Source organism: Sciurus vulgaris (assembly GCF_902686455.1).
Source record: "Sciurus vulgaris genome assembly, chromosome: 3".
Lineage (NCBI taxonomy): Eukaryota > Metazoa > Chordata > Mammalia > Rodentia > Sciuridae > Sciurus > Sciurus vulgaris.
In genome coordinates this window covers 52,471,359-52,493,902 of record NC_136463.1, presented here as the reverse complement: position 1 = coordinate 52,493,902, position 22,544 = coordinate 52,471,359, and the positions used below count along the sequence as shown (strand labels likewise).

Sequence of the window (22,544 nt, the reverse complement as noted above, 5' to 3'; positions counted from 1 at the left end):
AGAGTTACAAGGATGAATAAGGCTCAAACCTTCCCAGGGAATTGCAGCCTGTTAAAGAGAAGATGGGAGAACATAATAATACTCGTATAGTCCTCCAAGATACATTTGACTCAATAATAATAGAAGTGACTAATAGATGAAGTTCTTAAATTTCAACAATATAAGGCCAATTAGAAGTGGTCTTCCTACTAGGGCAAAGTTTCTCGTAGGCTATGTGACACCAAAGGTACAAACAATATTTCTCAACCAGATACAATGCTGATTACAGATAATAGAATAAAAAAGACAATATAATTTCCCATAAAAGGGTACTTAATTGCTTACAGACAGAAATGCATGCATTCAAATCCAATTTTATGATTATAATGTAGCATTCATAACATAATCAACACAGTCCAAGTTATTAATCTTAATTGTCTCTCCCTATAGTAACCAACATGCCCTGTTTGCACCCGTACAGGAACAGGAAATGACCAATCTCTGCCTCAGTCACAGTTTATTGGATTCTTTTCATCTCAAATTCCACCTCTTCTGCCCCAAAGTGTCTACATTGTGTCTGAGCAGTGAGGTTCACCTTGTCCTGGAAACCATGTCTGACCACTTCAACACAAATGAATGTTCACTTTACAGCATTTATTGAATTCAAAAGCAATAATGATGACAGCAACATTACAGTAGTGGGAGTAACAGCAACAGTTAACACGATTAAGCATTTGCTATGTGCAGGCACTGTTCTATCCATTTATGTATATTCACTCACTTCTCCATCATTGATCATTCTTCTAGCCCTGATGGCATCTCTTGTATTGTCTAGAAATAACTGATACCCTACTGCTTAGCATTTTATATAAATAAGCCTTGGCAGAAAAAGAAAAAGGAAAATCACCCTTCACTCGTCTGTACCCTGTTTCCCATAAGTGAACAGCTAACAGTACATCACTTACCAGCAATGTACGGACAGTTAAACCCACCTCCAGGAGTGCTGGGAGGATTAAATAGTTGGTTTATTCAAAACAACATTTGTGGCAGGTGCAGTGGCACAGGCCTATAATCCCAGTGGCTCGGGAGGCTGAGGCAGGGGGATTTCAAGTTTGAAGCCAGCCTCAGCAACTTGGCAAGGCACCAAGTGAATTAGTGAGACCCTGTCTCTAAATAAAATATTAAAGGGGGGGGGGCAGCAGTGTTGGGGATGTGGCTCAATGGTTAACTGCCCCTGGGTTCAATCCCTAGGAAAACAATTTTTTTTTTTGCTCAGTATTTATTTATGTGGTAGACACTAATCAACAGGGATAAAGAAAAAAACAACTACAGGCAAAACAGACCAAAGTCTCTGCCTTACAAAGTGCAGATTCTTATTCTAGCTTGTGTGTGTGGCAGAGGTGGGGTGCAGGGGACAATGTGTAAAATGTGTGCAAAGTGCTTAACGTAGTGCTTGGAAAGTAATAATCATTCAAGAAAGTAACTTATCATTATACCAATAATTGCATTATATACACAGGAGACACTAAAATTTTTTAAACCCCAAAAGCTATATTAATTTCATTTTTAGTTTAGCACTTTAAAACCAAAGAACATAATATGTATCAAGAAACTCAGCCAGGCCAAATGGGGAAAATATGTTTGAAATCCTTAGACTAAGATTTTAAGCATATAGCTGGTCTCTCTTATTCAAGTGTACTATAATTAGCATGTCAAACACTTTCTCTTTATCTAAAAGACAGATGTGTTCTTTAAAGCCTTACTTCACATGATTGGCCCCCAAGAATCCAAGATGTCAAGATTTCAGATTTATTCCATATAATAATTATTCAATTCTACCTAGCTTTGAAGAAAAAGCAAGGAAAGAAGTAAATTTGCAATCAAAGCATACCCCCCCTAAACCCTTAAACTATCTTGCAAGTGCCAGCCTTTGTCAAAACAGGAATCACGTGGGATTCTGTATACAGCTCACTCCAATGCATGGATCACAGGCATGTAAAGTAACCTCAGAAGTGCATCAGTGACCAGCTATCAGCATCCATTCAAATAAATATATTGCAACTAGTTTATATTGCTTCTTCTCTAAAGTTATTGCTGGAATGTCCCAATGTTGATCCTTGTGATAACACATACTTTTAAAAATTAATACAAAAGGGCTGGAGGTATAGCCCAGTGATAGAATACACACTTAATACCAGTGAGGCTATGAGTTCAATCCCTAGAGCACACATGCAAGTGCATGCACACACACACACCCCCACACCCACCCACACACAAATTAATATTAAAAGGGAAAAATGTACAATTTCTTTTAACAACCTCAAAAAATGACAAATTAGGACTTCACCAATGTGTGTGTGTATTTTAAACACCTTTTAGAGAGTAAAAGTGACAACACAGGCACAATTTAATATTACTATTAAATACACAGTACCAACAGACATATAGGAAAGATTTCCTGGAGTTTATCCAATTTCCAAAGCTGATTTCCCATCTCCCCCTCTCTTCCCTCCTCTCTGTTTTAGTGCTTCAGTTTTGTTGATGTCTCAAACCTGCCAGGAAATCTAGCAATGTGTGTGCCTTTACTAATAAAAGCCAGTATGGTATTAAGATCATAGGTATTTTTATATGCAGAACACTTTGTTTTCTTTATATTAACTTTTATACTCAACATTTGGGATGGTGCCTATTATTCAGTATGGTTCTATATACAGTGGCCCCAAGCAGAGCTGCATCAGAATCTGGGGGTAAGGGAAGTAATGGTACGTGAATAATTAAAAAGAAGCCCCACATATAAAAATTCAGGCAAGGCATATCCTCCAACCCTTACCCTAATTGAAAATCACTTCCCAACTTATCTCTTCCCATGATATTTTCCTATAGGTACTATCAATATTTGTGCCTTTTCATTGAAGAATCTCCAACTGGTATTCCTCTCCAAACTCAACATATGCAAAGTCAAATTCAGTATTTTCAACCTGTAACCTTTACTTCTCCTGGGCTCTCTATATTGGTTAGCAAGTCATTCACGCCATGATTTTTGTCTCCTCTCTCCCACATTGCATCAGTGGCAAGGCCTCCCAGAGGTGGTTCTCAAGTCCACGTCCTCATTTCCATCCCCAGTGGTACAGCCTTGGCTCAGACTCTCATCATCTGTCATGTGGACTATGGTGATGGTCTTCTGATTGGTCTCCGTGTTCCCAGTCTCCGTGTTCACACTCACCCAAATCATCTTATACTCTGCTGCCAGAATTATCTTTCTAAAAACAAATATCTCACCATATCATTTCTATATTTCAAAACTTCTGTGACTCCCCAGAAGCTACAGGTCAAGGGTGAGCTTAACAAGATGGTCCTGATGATCTCTGCATTATCATCTTCCAACATCCCCCCTTCCACACCCTAATTCTCCTTCAGCCCTACACACTGCTCAACCACTCAGACAAAGGCACAAACTTTCACACTCTCATGTTTTTGTATGAGTCTGAAGTGTCCCCACCCCCATCTCTTTGTCCATCTGGCAAAATTCTATTCATCCCCTAAGGCTCAACTCAAATGTCACTTCTGCTGCTTAGTCCTTCCTGATCCCTATCCCATCCCCCTTCCCTCGAATCAATCACTCGCTGGTGCTCCCATGGCACTTTGCTCACAACCTCTAACGTGGCATTTATCAAGCAGGATTGTAGTTAGTTATTTACTCATCTGTCTCCCTTCCTAAATTATGAGCTCTGTGAGGAAAGAGGCCACATGACAGTCATGTTTATATCCCCTGTACCCCTCCCCCCCCCCAAAAAAAAAAAAAAAAAAACAGCTTCAGAATATGCCAGAGAAGCAACATTCAGTAAATGTTTACAAAACAGAACTGGGAAAACCACTGGGGACCCTGAGGGCTTCAAGCCAAAGGAAGATAAAATGAAGAAGGTATTTAACATTTTCATTTTGACAGATTAAAAAAGAAATCCTACTTATCAACTGCTACCTGCCTTCTAGATTTTAGCAGCCAAGACTGATATTGTTCAAGCAGATGGAGAGAATTTCTTGGTAAACATGTTGTATCTCAACCTCATTTTTGGAATGACAAGCAAGGAGCATTTCTCCTTTGCAAACTAAGTTAAAGACAGAAAATGTTAACTCCTATGTTGCTGAGTTTAGGATGGACTTGATTTTTTTTTCCCTTGATGGAGATGTAACCCAGGGCCTCACATATGCTAGGCAAGTGCTCTACCCCTGAACCACACCCTGAGTCCTTTGCCTTAAACTTCTGGGCTCAAAGATCCTCCTGTCTCAGCTCCCCAAGTGGCTGGGACTATAGGTCTGCACCACGGTGCCTGGCTCCCATCTTTTTAAAATATATAATTTTTATCCAAGTTCTTAGGTAAGTGGAACTTACCTAATAAAAGGAACTTATCAGATAAATGCCACATTAATAAATATGTCAGTATCTGTCTTACATAGATCTTACCACAAGATTTCATGGTCGCTTTCTAAGGACAAAAAATGATTTCATATTCATCCCCAAAAGAAAATTGCATGTTATTAAATTATAATACTATGGGGGCACAGATAATCCATCTTTCTGTTGACAAATGAAGTTGAAGCTTGTTAGAGTTCATAGGGAGGGCGTTCTTATCAACTGAATACAGAATTGAAAAGGCAGTGAATTCCAAGAAGTAGCTTTTCAAAAAGATGTCAGAGTGACTATACAAAATGTTTGTTTTGTCTGGAAGAAATATCAGTGTTTGAGTATTCACAGACCACAAGGGAGGTTTGCAGCTAGGACTAGCAAAGCTATTTCTAGGGTGTCAGTGAATTGAATTGAGTCTGCAAAGTTTCGTAACTAGACTTGCCTATAGATGTGAAAATGCTACTATGGTATGAAAGGGCAATTCCTTTTTCAAAACTTTTTGTGTAGTTTCATTCTGTGAATATAAAGATGCACAGAGGCTCAAATTTCAATCAGAAATAAATTCTTTGACATAAATTCCTTAGAGACAAAGTCTGGCAACAAGATGCAGACTGGATTACGCGGGAGAGGCTGCAGTGGGGAGGCAGGCCAAAGGCTGTGCAGTGATGTAGGTGGGCAGCAATGGGGGTCTGGACAAAGGAAAGGACAACAGGGAACATAGAGAAAGGGACAATTAACATACTGATTCAAAGGGAAATTCCACAAGGACTGGTGAGCAGACTGGATATAGGAATAAAGATTTCCAGACCTGGTTGAGTTGGGGAATGGACACAACTTAGGAAGGGAAATTTTTCATTACCTTTCAAGCATCACACAGTTCTTAATAACAACCCCAAAGTAACACTCCTCCTTGAAGCTCATGTTCTATGGCTATATGAATATTTGTGGCCATATTTATAGACTGTTAACTTCTTTCAGTCCAATACTCCATCCCATTATATTTTTGTACCCCAACCATCCATCCCTCCAACCATTTAACAAATACGGAGCACCCTCTACGTTTCAGGTGCTCATCTCAGGGAACTGGAAGTGAACAAGAGCAACAAATACCTCACCTCATGAAGTTGACCCTCTAGGGACAAAAAAGGCCCAACATTGTACCTAATGCAAAAGAAATTCTCAAAATATTTTCGTTAATTTAAGTAAATAATCTTCACTGAGTATTAATCCAGAGCAAATAAGAACTCAAAACAAGGAAAATATTTTCCTTATCATTCAAGGAAATTATACCATAGGACCTTGAAAACCTAATGCAAATATTTTTCTAATTTTAAACCAATCTTTTTTTTGGTTTGTTAGCCAAATTTACCTTGGGGAGTTAACACAATTTGATAAAAGGGAAATTTTTCATTATCTTTCAAATTTCACTATAGTAGCTAATAACAACTCCAAAGTAAGAATGTTCCTTCAAGATCAGGACCTGTGTGGATGAATGGATGTTTGTAGCCATATCTACTAGACTGTAAACTCCTTTCAGTCTAACACTCCATCCTATTTTTTTCCTGTATCCTATCCTTTTAATGTTAATGAAAACCTTAATAAGACAGTTCACAGAAGAATAGAAATGTGGGGTGGAAAAGGCCATCAGAAGTCATTATTTTGGCTCCCCAACTCAAATCTCAGAAATCTGAGAATACTGTTCTTCAGGGTCATCCAGGAAATTTAAAACCAAATAAATCCAAAGGACATTTTCCTTAAAGTGTTTGATTGCCATGGGTACCTAAAAGGTAGAAGAGGGCAAGGAAGCCTGATACACAAAACACCTAAGAATTCTAAGACCTGAAGTGACTGCTAAACTTTATGGTGACAGAGAGCCATCTGCTGGTTGGTGTTTCAAGTTCAACTACAATAATCCAATAGTCAAGTTTTACTGCAAGCAGCTCTGTACTTTATTATTACATAAGGCACCTTTGAAAACATGCTTAGAAACAGACTATGCAAAAGTCAACAATAAGCTCATATAGTATAAGGAAGCTTCTGTTCTTGGAGCCAGGCCTTCAGGACCCTGACCTTAATAACAACTCCGCTCTTCCTTCACTGGGTTCTTCACAAACACTGTGAAATGACAAATCCAATGAGTGTCCAATTGACGTGCACAATTTGCAATTTGCATGTAGGCATTTGGTATGTCTAAAGAGTTCCAACTTTATCTTGACACTATTGTTTTTCCTATTAGTTAGCATAAGTTTCCATTCTAACTTATTTTATAAAGATAAAATGCAATCAAATGTTTAAGTATGAAAATTAACACTGTTCTATGGACTGAGATGTGAGGGCAGTCAAACAAAGTCATTGGCTGACAGGCAGTGCCACCAACAGTAGTAGAATTTTGGGTTTTTCAACTGATGTACAAAAATCCAAATTTGGCATTAAAAGACTATTTAAGAGTATCAATGAATAACACATATACATTCAAGATGCATAAAAATCAAGGACTGCATAGATAGACATCATTTCCACCCCAATGACCTTGCTTTTTATTGTATCAATTCATCTAAATCATACTGAAAAATGCAAATGATTGAGATGGACACCCACACTATTAGCCACAGCAACTTTTCCTCTGGGGACAGAACCCAGGAAATCGGTAAGCTCTCTCAGGTGACTTTTATGCAACCAGCAGGACACCAAAGTGCAAATCTGGTATGGAAGCTAGAAAGTATAGGATTCAAGAAAGTACACAAGAGAAAAAAAAATTTACCCACTTAACCATGGCTATCTCAAGTCGTGTTTCTTCCATATTCTCCTCAAACTCTCCCCTGAAACTGATTTCTCTCTTTTCTAATGTGGACCACATATGGCCCATACACCCAGTTTTGCACTTTAATATTCACTACTCATATTGACCCCTAGATGTTGTGTGCAAGACAGAAAGACTTCCCCCAAATGGCAAGCCACCTATGTATTTCCTGCTGCCAAGATCAGGGACAGCAAGTATTCATTCATGCTTATAAAGCACTTTCCAGTTTACAAAGAGTCTTCACAGACATTCTTCTCACTTGAACCGCATAATATTTGGAAAAGTCATGATTATCTTCATCTCACATGTAATGAAATGGAGTCAGAACTCAAACCCAGGCTTTCTCATACTAAATCTTTTGTTCCTTCCACTGAATCACACAATGCAAAACTAGCAATATGCTGCTTAAACATGTAGTGGAGGAATAACGCTGCCTGTAGGTAAAATGAACAGGAAAAAGGACAAAGTACTCAAAGTCAGTAAGCAATGGATAAGTGAGGACCCCTACAAAGGAACTGTGGTAGGAAACCAAAAGCAAAAGAGAAAAGGACTAGGAAACAAAACCTAAGGCAAAGGACAAGAAGTCTTAAGCTCTAGTTCTCTGCCACTGATTCAACCTAAACAATGACTTAGCTCTAAAAATTGGCCTACTCATCTATCAAACCAAAACAGTAATCCTCTGCTTACCTCTGAAGATCACTATGAAATAAGAAGTCACAGATTAGAGGTCAGCCTCAACAACTTAGCGAGACCTTGTCTCAAAATTAAAATAAAAAGAAAGAAAAAGAAAAATCCACAAATTGGAGAGTATTAAACAAGTTATTTTAAAAATTCACATAATAAAGTCAAATACAATATGTAAAGGTAACTCCTTTTTCTTCTTCCTGCTTATAAATGGACTGGAATTTTCTTCCTTTTTCAATTCACAAAATTTTTTTGATTTAAAATCAGTACATACTGGAAAGGGAATCTTTTTATTTTCCATACCAAAGTAATAACTATACCAGTACTTAAATATTGAAATTCAAAACAGGTACCATTTTTGTCCATATATTACCAAAACCCACCAAGTTCATCAACACCCACTGATGGCCAAGTTGTCAGGAAATGGGCTCTCTTGTTGGGTGCTGGGGGGGCAGTCCTGTAATTCCGGTGATTCAGGAAGTTGAGGCAAGAAGATCACAAGTTCAAGGCTAGCCTCAGCAACTTAGCCGGGCCCTAAGCAACTCAAAATAAAAAATAAGAAGGTCCGGGGATATGACTCAGTGGTTAAGTGCTTTTGGATTCAATCCCTAATACCCCCTTATATTGCTGGAGGAACATAAAGCACCACAACTTTTAAAAAGTGAATGGGGCTGTTCCTGTCAAAGTCTGAATATCCATTCCTTTTGTTCAAGGACTTTGTCCAATGGGAAGAGAAGCCATAGTCTCTATGGGTATTTACCTCAGCTTGTGTGTAATGGAAAAACCAAAATGACCCAACATCCATTAAATGGGTAGTAGTTGAAAAAGTGACTGCATATTTCTATTGCAGAATAACAGCTGTTGGAAAGAATTTGTCAGCTCCATTGAGAGTAGAGGAGAGAGACGAGGAAGGGAAGATAACAGGGAATAGAGAATCACAACAATACATACACATATTGAACACTTCATGTCCCCCATTAATATGTACAATTTTTATTTATTTATTTTTCCCAAGGAGCTGGGGATAATTTTTATACTTTTATGTACCACTTTAAAAATAAATTTAAAAAGTAAGTGAAAACTATTAGAAAATATATTAAAAGCATCCCTCTTCTTTTAAGGAAAAATTGATTTTTTTGCAGTTTGATCAAACTGGGGAGAAGCATCTAAAAGGCTTTCTCCCCCAGCCCCACAGAGGCAGTTACGATTTATAGAAACAAAAACCAGGTGACATACATATGTGGATTCAGCTAGGCTGTGCAAGCCAGGGAATGTGTCAATGGCAGCCCAGCAGGAGGCACGGGTAGTTTTATTCTCAATATGAGGAAGTTCAGCAGCTCTCAGTTTCAATCCCTCCTCCCCTGTTTATTCATCCCTCAATGCTGAGGGAATTGGGACTCTATGACATCTGGCTGGCAAGTTATTACTGGAACTCATCCCTTTTATTTTAAAATCTAGGGGGGAAAAAAAACATTAAAATCAGGAAATGCCAAAAATGAAGCAAATTTTTCAGGGAGAAAGAGCAATGGAAGAAAAAAATTATGAAAGTAAAAGGTAAAAAAGGAAGATGAAAGAAAGGAATACAGAGACAGACTAGGGATGAGGCAAGTCTAGATAGTGATAAAAGAGGATGTATAAAAATGGTAAACAGGATTGCAGTTACTCGGACAGGAGGAGAAAAAGGTCAAAGGGAATTGAAAGGTCAAAGACAATGCCTTTCCTAAAGTTAGGAAGCACAAGCAATCTTAACATTCTCTCCTTGCTTTCAAGGAAGAAACTAATTTTTCCAAAATCTAGCAACTGGTCCTTTCTATTGACTTATGGCTCCATCTTGTGGTCTGTTCAGGACATAGCTCTCAGAGTGTGCATTTGTAACAGGTATGTGTGTGTATGAGTGCACTTATATGTAAAGTATGTGTGGTTATATATATATATATATATATATATATATATATATATATATACTCACAAATATACACATGCAGAACAAACGTATATGTAGTATATAATGTATGTATATTTGTACTTAAACACATATTTTTAAATTCAAGTAGAATGTATAAAAAGAAAAGTCATAAGTATAAAGCTCAAAGATAATTTACCAAGTTAATACCTCTACCACTACCCAGGGCAAGAAACAGAGCATTACCAGAACCTGAGAAGCCCTCTGCATCCCCTTCTATTCACTACTTCCCTCAAAGGGAACCACTTTCATTATTCTTATCATCATGAATAAATGTTGCTTTTACAGAAATGGCATCATACGATCTGTACTCATGGCAGGCTTACTTCACTCAACATGATGTTTTGAGACCCATCCACAGTGTGGTATATAGTTGTAAACTGTTCATTTCATTTGCTGTGCAGCACCACTGTATGCACATGCCCTAATGTATTTAGCCATTATGCTGTAGAGGTCACTTGTTGGTTTCCAGGTGGGACTATTAAGAACAGCACTGCCATAAATATCCTTGTGTATGTCTTTTGTACAGTTATGTTTTAGTGACTATAGTTTTCCAAAGAGTATACCAGTAAGTAGTATAAGAGAATTCCAGACCACATCCTACCAATATTTGTTATATCTGTCATTTTATTTTAGCCATTCTCATAGATACAATGGTATGATATCCTGGTTTCAGCTTGCAATTTCCTGATGACTAGTGAAGTTGAAACCTTTTCTGTGTTCATCAGCTACTGGATATCCTCTTTTGTGAAGTGCAAGTCCTCTATCAATTTTCCCCTCTAGTGGGGTGTCTTTTTCTCAATTATATGGGTTCTTCATATATCCTGGATACATTTCCTGCATCAGATATATGCCCTGCTAATAAAGATATCCATCCTATGGCTTGTCTTTGCTCTTCATAGTATGTTTGGTAAACAGCATTTCTCATTTGAATGAAATCCAGTTCATCATTTCCTTTGTATTTAGTGCTTTTGGTGAGCTGCTGAAGAAATCTTTGCCTATTCCAGGGTCATAAAGACATTCTCCTATGTTTTCTCTAAAAGTTCTCTTCTTTGACCTTTCCCATTTAAAACAATACTTTTGTAATTTATTTTTTATGTAGGGTGACAGCAGGGAGCAAGATACTTTTCCATAAGGACATCCAGTTGACCTAATATCATATATTGAACAGTCTACCTTCTCCATTGCAATCACTGTCACTTTTGTCACAAATCAGGTATCAATATGTGTGGAGGACAGATTCTGAGCTCTATTTTGTTTTACTGGATTCTTTGTTTATTCTTCTACCAACACCACACTACAGCTTTATGACATCTTCACAGATAATGTGGATCTTCCAACCTTTTTGTTCAAAACTGCCTGGGTCTTCTTGTCTCTTTGCCAGGTAAGCTGTAGCTGTAATCAGCTTTTCAAATGACAAAATAAAAACCAACTGGAGACTATAAATGGGTTTGCACTGTATCTACAAACTGATTCAGAAAGAACTGACACCTTTACAGTACTGAGTGTTCTCATCTCTGAATATGGTATAATCTTCTATTAGGTTTTATTTAGCTTCTCTGTATAATGCGTCATGGTTTTCAGTCTAGAGATCTCCTTTAACCTATTCCTAAATATTCCATGTCATTTTAAATACAATTAATGGAATCTTTAAAATTTTTTTCAATGATTTCTTTGTTGCCTGGATCTTCTCAAGGGAGAAACTTCCAGGTTCCTTCTGCTCACCACCTACAGACATACCTATTTCCCATGGTAATAACTGAATACCTCTGTTGACTTGATTGATAACATGCAGTTACAATAACTAATATTTGTTCAGATCTCAAGGTCTTTGGTTTCATTTGCTTGATCAACTTTCAAGCAATGACCAGTCTCATAAGTATATACATACCCTAAAAACTTCAAATACTACTTTGCCAAGTTCTCAGTGAAAGATATTTAACTAGTTTAAACATCCTATTTCATTATCTCCAGAATATATTTTTAAGCAATAAAAAGTGCACAGTAAAGAGTATATTACATTATAATTCAAGTTAAAATTTAAAAAGGTGAGAGATTGAAGATGGGTGTGTGTATCCTACTATACACAGAGAATCTCTTTGACAGGATACACAAATAACTATTAAAAGTGGCCTCCTCTGGGAAGGAAATGGGAAACTGCATTTTAGAACAGGGAGGGAATCTCAATTTTCATTGATTTTCATTTGTAGTTTTACTTTTTAAAACATAACATGCTACTTTAAAATGAATTTATATTTTAAGGTATTCTTCAAAAACAAATATTCTATTCCATTAGTTCCCATAAGCCACTGGAATATCCATTCCAGTGTCAACATTGTGGCCTAATAATCTCTTCTACCAAGAAGAATCATAGGACTGGGTAGGGCAGTTTCCTACAATGCACAAGGCCCTGGGATTGATCCCCAGCATTAAGAGAGAAGGAGGGAGGGAGAAAGGATGGAAAGGGGGAGGAGAGATTAAAAGGAAGGGAAGGGAGGAAAGAGACAGGTGTGGTGGTGCACATCAGTAATTCCAGCAGCTTGGGAGGCTGAGACCAGAGGACTACAAGTTTGAAGCCAGACTCCACAACTTAGTGAGGTCCTAAGCAATTTAGTAAGACCCTGTCTCAAAATAAAGGGCAGGGGTGGGGCTGGGGATGTGGCTCAATAATTAAGCACCCCTGGGTTCAATACCCGGTACCAAAAACAAAAAGAAATAAAACTTTGTCATATGATATAACCATAACCATATGGTATGGCTAATATCAGCCCTCTAGCTAATATAAGGGAGAAAATGTGCTCAGGCAACATATATGCCAAATTTTTCAGATCAGTCCCTATTTCAAATACTACTCTAGTTGTCATACTATCAGTTCATATACCCAATGAACCTGTCGCACTTGTCAAAAGGGAATTAAACAGGAATTAACAACAATACACAAGATTTTTGTAGGGGCTGGGGATATAGCTCAGTTGATAAAGTGCTTACCTCATGTGTACTTTAAAATGAATTTATATTTTAAGGTATTCTTCAAAAACAAATATTCTATTCCATTAGTTCCCATAAGCCGCTGGAATATTCATTCCAGTGTCAACATTGTTCATCAGTTCCCAGCACAACAACAACAACAAAAGATTATCTGCAGAAGAAACCAAATTGATCAAACTGTAAATCTGGTATGATCATAACTGGTTATATTCATTTATACTTCTCTATCTCTTCTGGAAGACAGAGATAGGTGTAAATATCCCAACTTCTTAAAAAAGTGAACTGGAGAATAAAAGCCACAATCCAGTTTCTACTTGAGCTTACCTAAATTATTCAAAAGGCCAGTGAGTTGCTACTTCTCTGGGATTTTGGAAACAGGCCAAGTAGCCAGACATTAAATTTCTCTTATTAAAGTCAAAGAATTGAAGAACTTTTGAGTTACTGATTCAATAGATAGCTATCTATTGCTATCTATTACTAAGGGAGCTGTGGAGCTGAGCTGATGCAGTCACTGCAGTTTGCCCACCCAAAGGCCTCATGTCTCTTCTCTCCCACAATCAGAACTTCAACCTGAGTGAAGGTTCATCCACCCACAGAACATGACCCCGTCCTGGTTTTCAGTTCAGGAAGACATCTATCCAGAATAAATCAAGCCACTCACAGCAACCCCACACCTTCATGGTTTCTGGCATAACATGATCATATGATACAACCTAGTCTACTTCTATCTTGAGCCAAAGTCAACTGAGAAGCTTCTGGGAAGTGCTTCGTTCCTTTTAAAAGACAACTTGAACATACAAGAGAATCAACAGAAAAAAAAAAAAAAACAATTAAAAACATTCAGAGAATTTTAAAAATGGTTTTAATATTAATAACAGACATCAGGTAGCAAAAGCTTTTATACAAACAATAATCACAAAGCATAATGGAATAAATAAGCAGGAATAAATTTAACCAGAAATGTGTTAAACTTATTTGAAGAAAGCACTACTGAAAGAGAGCATGAACAAATGGTGGTGGGGGGATCTAATGTTCTTCGATAGGAAAATAAGATCATGAAGAATTTTAAGATTTAATACAACCTAATTTTTTAAATGAATTGTTTCCCCTATTTTAGAATCAAATAAGCTGACTGTAGAGTTCATTCAAAAAAACGTGAAACTCTTAAAAAGATGTTTGATGACAAAATACTAGCTCTATCATGTATTAAAACTGAAAGCCTCAGTATTTTAAAAAATGAGGTACTAACACATAAGAACCAACACATCAAAGTCCAGAAACAGTCCATAGGAATGTACTATATGATAAAGTCAGAATCTCAAATTTGAAAATGAGATAACCTTCTTGATAAAAGAAAAACAACCGGACACAAAAATAGGATAGTGAGGTAGGGAAAAAAAAGAGTGGGATTTATATTCCTTGTCACTTAGATTCTAAATGGATCAAATATTTAAGTTATAAAACAAAAGTACTAGGAAAAACAGGAGAATTACTTTGCAACCTTAGTTCACCATAACTGTATGCAGTAATTACATAAAACTCTAAGATATCACTATAATGAAACTATCATTATATATCAGTTGGGAGTAGGATACAAAAGTTTAGTAACTCTCCCTGGAGAAAACCACAGGGAAACAGGCACTCACAGAAATTGTTGGCACAAATCTAAACTGGTTCTAACCCTCTGGTGGGCAACTTGCCAAATGCTATCCAAATTACAAATGCACATACCTCTGACCCAGTCATCCCACTTTTAAGAACCTGTCTAGTGATATGTGCAAAATATCTTACTTTTCAAGTTATTCACTGCTATGATTCTGTAATAAAAAAAGACTGAGAACACACCTATCTATTAAGAGACTAGGTAATTATGGTATGTGTATACAATGAAATATTCTAAGCCTATAAAAGCTAAACACAAAACCTTATGTCCTCAATGGGAAAATCACCCAAGATATTTGATCAGGTGACAAAAGATTGCTGTAGAATGAATGGTACATACAATATGTTACCACTTGTGTGAAAGACAGAAGAAAATAAGGAAATGCAATTGTATTTGTTGGTAAATGCGTAAGAGAACCCTGGAAGAAGTATATACCAAAAATTATTAACAATTCTGTTGAGTAGTGAGGGACAGTGATAGGGTCTTCAGTGAATACTGTTAAGTGCTTTTTAGATTTCTTAGCCATATGAGTATCTCGCTTATACAAAATATCCCCTTCCTCTGCTAGTGTTATGCTTAGAGTGTGCCTTCAAACTGCTAAGGCTATTCTGAGACCAGAAGAGAAAGTCAACACTCTGAGGAAAGCAAAATGAAGAGTATCAAGAACCAGGATCCTGGGCTGGTGCAGTTGTGCATATTTGTAATCCCATCTACTCCAGAGGCTGAGACATGAGAATTGTAGTTTTCAGGGCAATCTTGGCAACTCAGCAAGACCCTGCTTCAAAATAAAAAATTAAAGGGGTGGGGGTGGGGTTCAAGATGGTGGACTAGAGGGAGGCTGTGCTCCTGGTCGCTCCATACCTTATTTTTCAAGTAGAGGAAAATCTGTTTCTCAATGAGGCAGTTTTTGCTGCTCATCAATACCTGCTGCTCAACCCATTTGTCCACCGTGATCACCGGCCTTCTGACAGCATATCATCTACTTTTTGAGTGCAAATCGCTGACTGACTGTTGCCTATCATCCACCATTTGCCCGTTTGCCTACCTCTTGCCTGCTCATTGCCTGCCTTTCATCTACCCATCACACACTGCCCAAGTTCTACCTGCCAATCATCCACTGGTAGCCTGCAGACAGCCCACAGACCACCAGCAGATCACTGGCTGCCCGCTGTTGCCTGGAAGTCCATTGTCACAGCCCGCTGGACTGGCTGCCGCCATTTTGGGACAACAGCCAGGACCTGTAGGATCCCTCGCCCAATCTATCATGCCCTGTCTTCAGGACCCCCAGCCCCGTCCACACCCCATGTGAACTGGGCACCCACACCAATTGGTGCCTGTGCTGCACCTACCCATTTGCCAGCACTTTGGAAGCCCGTGCAACCATCTTGGATTATCCCAGAAGCAGAAGCCGCCATCTTTACATGGGGCAACTCTCATCCTGAGATGCCAGCTGGAGACTGGAAGCTCGTTGTCAGGTACCTCTCATGCATCAGGCTACTGAAGACTGGGAGGTTTGAATAGTATATGATTTATAGTGTTGATTTTATTTCTCCTTTTTGAAATATTTAAGTTTTTATCTCTTTATTTTTCTTGCTCTATTTTCCTTTTGTTTACCTGTTTCCTTAGAGTCTCGTCCCTTTTCTCATGTTAACAATCAACTTCTTTTGATTCCACTTTCACTCTTCCTACAACCTAGTACCTCTATATACTCTTTTCTTTTCGCATTAACAAGATCTACACCCCTCCCCATCCTCTTTGTCCACAATTAGAAACTGTAGACCTCATTGCAAATATATAGGTTATACTATAGATAATAATTGAACTTATCCTCTATTTATTATGATAATACTGTTAATATCTTCGTAGGGGCTATTGGTTTAGGGCTGCATATTGTTTGTACTGAGTGCTGCTGTAATAGATCTCCCCATTAAAGGAGAAGTTTTGGAAACCTGCAGGGTCACTTTAAGCCTATAGTAGGAAACTGCAATACCTCAGATCTGCACTGCTAGAGGTGAAGATAAGTGAACAACATGAAAAAACAAGGGAAAAATGTGTTCCAAACAAACCAAGATTCTATATTAATAGAATCCAATGACAGAAGGGTAGAAGAAATGTCAGAAAGGGAGTTCAGAACATACATAATTAAAATGATTCACAAAGAAAGGATGAGATAAGAGAGCAAATGCAGACAAGTGATCACTCCAATAAAAAATTAAAAGAGGAACTGTAGGAAACAAAGGAGCATTTCAATAAAGAGATAGATATTCTGAAAACAAACAGAAATCCTTGAAATGAAAGAAACAATAAACCAAATAAAAAACTCAATAGAAAGCATCACCAACAGACTAGATCACTTGGAAGACAGAACCTCAGACAATGAAGACAAAATATTTAATCTTGAAAAAAGGTGACCAAACAAAGAAGATGGTAAGAAATCGTGAACGGAACCTCCAAAAACTATGGGATATCAAAAAAAGACCAAATTTTAAAATTATTGGGATTGAAGAAGGCACAGAGATACAAACCAAAGGAATGAACAACTTATTCAATGAAATAATAGCAGAAAATTTCCCAGGCCTGAAGAATGAAGTGTAAAATCAAATACAAGAGGTATACAGAACACCAAATGCACAAATTTACAACAGATCCACACCAAAGCATATTATAATGAAAATGCCTAACATACAAAATAAAGATAGGATTTTGAAGGCTGCAAGAGAAAAGCATCAGATTACACATAGGGGGAAACCAATAGGGATATCAGCAGATTTCTCAGCCCAGAATCTAAAAGCTAGAAGCGCCTAGAACAACACATTTCAAGCTCCGAAAGAACATGGTTGCCAACTAAGAATCTTATGCTCAGCAAAACTAACCTTCAGATTTGAGGACAAAATAAAATCCTTCCATGACAAACAAAAGTTAAAAGAATTTACAAATAGAAAGTCTGCACTACAGAATATTCTCAGCAAAATATTCCATGAGGAGAAAATGAAAAACAACAATGTAAGTCAGCAAAGGGAGGAACTACCCTAAAGGAAAGCCAATCAAAGGGGAAACCAAGTCAAGTTAAAAACCAAAAGTAAGCCAAAATGACTTGGAATACAAATCATATCTCAATAATAACCCTGAATGTTAATGGCCTAAACTTATTAATCAAAAGACATACACTGGCAGATTGGATTAAAAAGGAAGACCCAACAATATGCTGCCTTCAAGAGACTCATCTCATAGAAAAAGACATCCACAGACTAAAGGTGAAAGGATGGGAAAAAAAATATCACACACACTAACTCAGTAAAAAAGCAGGGGTTTCCATCCTAATATCAGATAAAGTGGATTTCAAGCCAAAGTTAGTCAGAAGGGATAAAGAAGGACATTTCATACTGCTTAAGGGAACCATAAATCAGGAAGACATAACAATCATAAATATTTATGCCCCAAACAATGGCATATCCATGTACATCAAACAAATCCTTCTCAATTCTAGGAACCAAATAAACCACAACACAATAATTCTGGGTGACCTTAACATACTGCTCTCACCACTGGATAGATCTTCCAAACAAAAACTGAACTAAGAAACCACAGAACTCTATAACACAATCAATAACTCAGACTTAACAGACATATATAGAATATTCCATCCATCAACGAGTGAATATCAGCAACATGGATCTTTCTCTAAATTAGACCATATGTTATGCCACAAAGCAGCCCTTAGTAAATACAAAAAAAAAAAAAAAAGAGATACTACCTTGTATTTTATCAGATCATAATGGAATGAAATTAGAAATCAATGATAAAATAAAAAACAGAAACTACTTCAACACCTGGAGACTAAATAATATGCTATTGAATAAAGCATGGATAACAGAAGACATCAAGGAAGAGATAAAAAATTCTTAGAGAAAAATGAGAATGACAATACAACATATCAAAATCTCTGGGACACTATGAAAGCAGTACTAAGAGGAAAATTCATTGCATGAAGCACATTAAGAAAAGAATAAAATGTCAACAATCAAATGACCTAACATTGCATCTCAAAGTCCTAGAAGGGGCTGGGGAGATAGCTCAGTCAGTAGAGTGCTTGCGTTGCAAGCACAAGTCCCTGGGTTCGATCCCCAGCACCGCAAAAAAAAAAAAAAAAAAAAAAAGGCCTAGAAAAAGAGGAACAGAACAACACCAAAAGTAGTAGAAGACAAGAGATAATTAAAATCAGAGCTGAAATCAATGAAACTGAAACAAAAGAAACAATTCAAAAAATTGACAAAACAAAAAGTTGGTTCTTTGAAAAAGTAAACAAAATAGATAAACTCTTATCCACAATAACAAAGAGGAAAGAGAAAACTCAAATTACTAAAATTTGTTATAAAAAAGGAAATATCACAACAGACACCATTGAAATACATTAGAAGCTACTTTGAAAATCTATACTCCAACAAAACAGAAAATCTCGAAGACATCAACAAATTTCTAGAGACATATGATCCACCCAAACTAAATCAGGAGGACATATACAATTTAAACAGATCAATTTCAGGAATGAAATAGAAGAAGTCATCAAAAGCCTACCAACCAAGAAAAGCCTGGGACCAGACGGATTCTCAGCTGAGTTCTACAGGACCTTCAAAGAAGAACTTAATACCAATACTCCTCAAAGTATTCCATGAAATAGAAAAGGAAGGAACCCCTCCAAACTCATTTTATGAAGCTAGTATCACTCTGATACCAAAGCCAGACAAAGATGCATCAAGGAAAGAAAACTTTAGACCAACATCTCTGATGAACATAGATGCAAAAATCCTTAACAAAATTCTGGCATCACATACAAAAACATATTAAAAAGATAGTGCACCATGATCAAGTAGGGTTCATCCTGAGGATGCAAGGTTGGCTCAACATTCAGAAATCAAAAAATGCAATTCATCACATCTATAGACTTAAGGTTAGGAATCATATGATCATTTCAAAAGATGCAGAAAAAGTGTTTGATAAAATACAGCACTCCTTCATGCTCAAATACTTAAAAAAAAAAAATAGTAGGAATATACCTCAATATTGTAAAGGCTATTTATGCTAAGCCCATGGCCAACATCATTCTTAATGGAGAAAAATTGAAAGCATTCCCTCTAAAAACTGGAACAAGACAGGGATTCCCTCTTTCACCACTTCTATTCAATATCGAATATCGTGCTTGAAATACTAGCCAGCTCAATTAGATAAACCAAAGAAATTAAAGGGATATGAATAGGAAAAGAAGAACTCAAGCTATCACTATTTGCTGACGACATGATTCTACATTTAGAGGATCCAAAAAACTCCACCAGAAAACTTCTAGAATAAATTAATTCAGCAAAGTAGCAGGATATAAAATCAACACACATAAATCTAAAGCATGTCCATACATAAGCAATGAATCCTCTGAAAGACAAATTAGGAAAACTCCTCCATTCACAATAGCCTCAAAAAAAAAAAAAATTGGGAATCAATCTAACAAAAGAGGTGAAAGACCTCCACAATGAAAACTACAGAACACTAAAGAAAGAAATTAAAGAAAACCTTAGAAGATGGAAAGATCTCCCATGTTCTTGGATAGGCAGAATTAATATTATCAAAATGGTCGTACTTCCAAAGGCACTATAAAGATTTAAAGCAATTCCAATTAAAATCCCAATGTCATTCCTCATAGAAATAGAGAAAGCAATCTTGAAATTCATCTGGAAGAACAAAAGACCCAGAATAGCCAAAGCAATCCTGGGCAGGGAGAGTAATACAGGAGGCATCACTATACCAAGCCTTAAACTCTACTATAGAGCAATAGTAACAAAAATGGCATAGTATTGGCACCAAAATATATAGGTAGACAAATGGTACAGAATAGAAGACACAGAGACAAACCCACATAAGAACAGTTATTTCATACTAGACAAAGGTGCCAGAAACATACAATGGAGAAAAGATAGTCTCTTCAACAAATGGTGCTGGGAAAACTGGAAATTCATATGCAGTAAAATGAAATTAAACCCCTATCTCTCACCCTGCACAAAACTCAACTCAAAATGGATCAAGGACCTAGAAATTAGACCCGAGATCCTTCACCAAATAGAATAAAATGTAGGCCCAAATCTTCATCACGTTGGCTTAGGACAAGACTTCCTTAACAAGACCCCCAGAGCACAAGAAATAAAAGCAAGAATCAATAAATGGGATGGATTCAAACTAAAAAGCTTTTTCTCAGCAATATGTGAAAAGAGAGCCTACAGAGAGGGAGTAAATCTTTTCCACACATACTTTGGACAGAGCACTAATCTCCAAAATTTATAAAGAACTTAAAAAATTTTACACCAAAAATACAAAGAACCCTATCAATAAATGGGCCAAGGAACTGGGCAGACACTTCACAGAAGAAGATATACAGGTGATCAATCAAATATATGAAAAAGTGCTCATCATCTCTAGTAATTAGAGAAATGCAAATTAAAACCACCCTAAGATATCATCTAACTCTATAACAGTTACTATCAAAAACACAGCAATAATAAGTGTTGGTGTGGATGTGGGGGAAAAGGCACACTCATACATTGCTGGTAGAGCTGCAAGTTGGTGTAGCCACTCTGGAAAGCATCTGGAGATGCCTCTGAAAACTTGAAAAAGAGCCACCATTTGACCCAGTTATCTCATTCCTCAGTTTATAACCAAAGAACTTAAAATCAGCATACTACAGTAAAGCAGCCACGTCAATGTTTATAGCTGCTTGATTCACTATAGTCAGATTATGGAACCAACTTAGATGCCCTTCAATTGATGAATGGGTAAAGAAACTGGTATATATATAATATATATATATATATATTATATATATATATATTATATATATATATATACACACACACACACATACAATGAATACTACTCAGCTATAAAGAATAACAATATTATGGCATTTTCTGGTAAATGGATGGAATTGGAGACTATCATGCTAAGGGAAATAAGCCAAACCCAGAAAAACAAAGGCAAATGCTTTCTCTGGTAAGTGGATAATGATACATACGGGGATGGGAGGTAAGAGAAGAATGGAGGAACTTTGGCTTGTGTAGAGGAAAATGAGGCAGGAGCAGGGCAGGGAAGGAAAGATAGTGGACTGAGACAGACATTCTTACCCGATTACATGTATGATTACATGAATGGTGTGAAACTACATTGTATACAACCATAGAAATGAAAAGTTATACCCCATTTGTGTACAAGGAATCAAAATGCAGTCTGTAAAAAAACAAACAAACAAAAAAAAGCAGGGGTGGGGATGTAGCCCTTGGCTTCAGCACCAAAGAAACAAGAAAAGAAGAACCCAGACACTAGATGGCATCAGTGAGCTGGTAAATTCATCAACCCTTTTCTTGCTTTAAATTTGGAAATTATTATGTGACATTTTCTTTATTTAATCCACTTTGAACAGCATTTACATGTTCCCTGTAGTTGAGGGTAGTGTATATTAGTGTAGGGAGCTAAACTCGGGCATCCACCTAATTGTTGGTTGGAGTACGCAGAACAATAAGTACCATCTCCTTTTTTAGACCCTGTACTTAGTCCTCCTCCAACTGCCACAGAAACAACATTTATACACCTGTTCACCCTTGTTTTATTGTGGTATGATGTTTGTTCTTGTTTCCCTTACCAGACTGACCGCTTCAAGAATAGGCATTATAAATGAACAAATCCCACCTTATCTGTCTCTAGTAACTTCCAATTCTAATCTCTATGGACTAATTAAGTAGCAAAACTATACCAGAGTCACTAATCTTTCCATTAAATTACTCAAAATAATCAGTGAGGCAGAGACAAAAGTTCATGTTGCTTCTTGAGTTGCTTCTTGAACACAGAGAGGGGTTATAGTCTCCAACCTCTTGGAACCATAAGACTCGTCACAGTAAATGGGGTGAATATAAGAAACTTGCAGGCCAAAGCATGTAAGAGGGTGTTAGTTTTCCACATCCCCTCTCTGCTCCGATCAGGGGAAATATGGAGGTCTTGTGCCATGACCACATACACTTAAGATGGA

General features: G+C 37.1%; 1 protein-coding gene and 1 long non-coding RNA gene across 3 annotated transcripts in view; one reads left to right on the top strand and one right to left on the bottom strand.

Moving 5' to 3' along the window:
- The window catches only part of LOC306657902, a 77,858-nt gene extending 74,120 nt beyond the window's left edge, over nt 1-3,738 (top strand). For both annotated transcript variants that reach the window (XR_013762915.1, XR_013762916.1), the window contains exon 3: nt 461-3,738. This is a non-coding gene — a long non-coding RNA (uncharacterized lncRNA). The remainder of the gene's footprint in view (nt 1-460) is intronic.
- The window catches only part of STX8 (syntaxin 8), a 273,652-nt gene that overhangs the window by 225,025 nt on the left and 26,083 nt on the right, over nt 1-22,544 (bottom strand).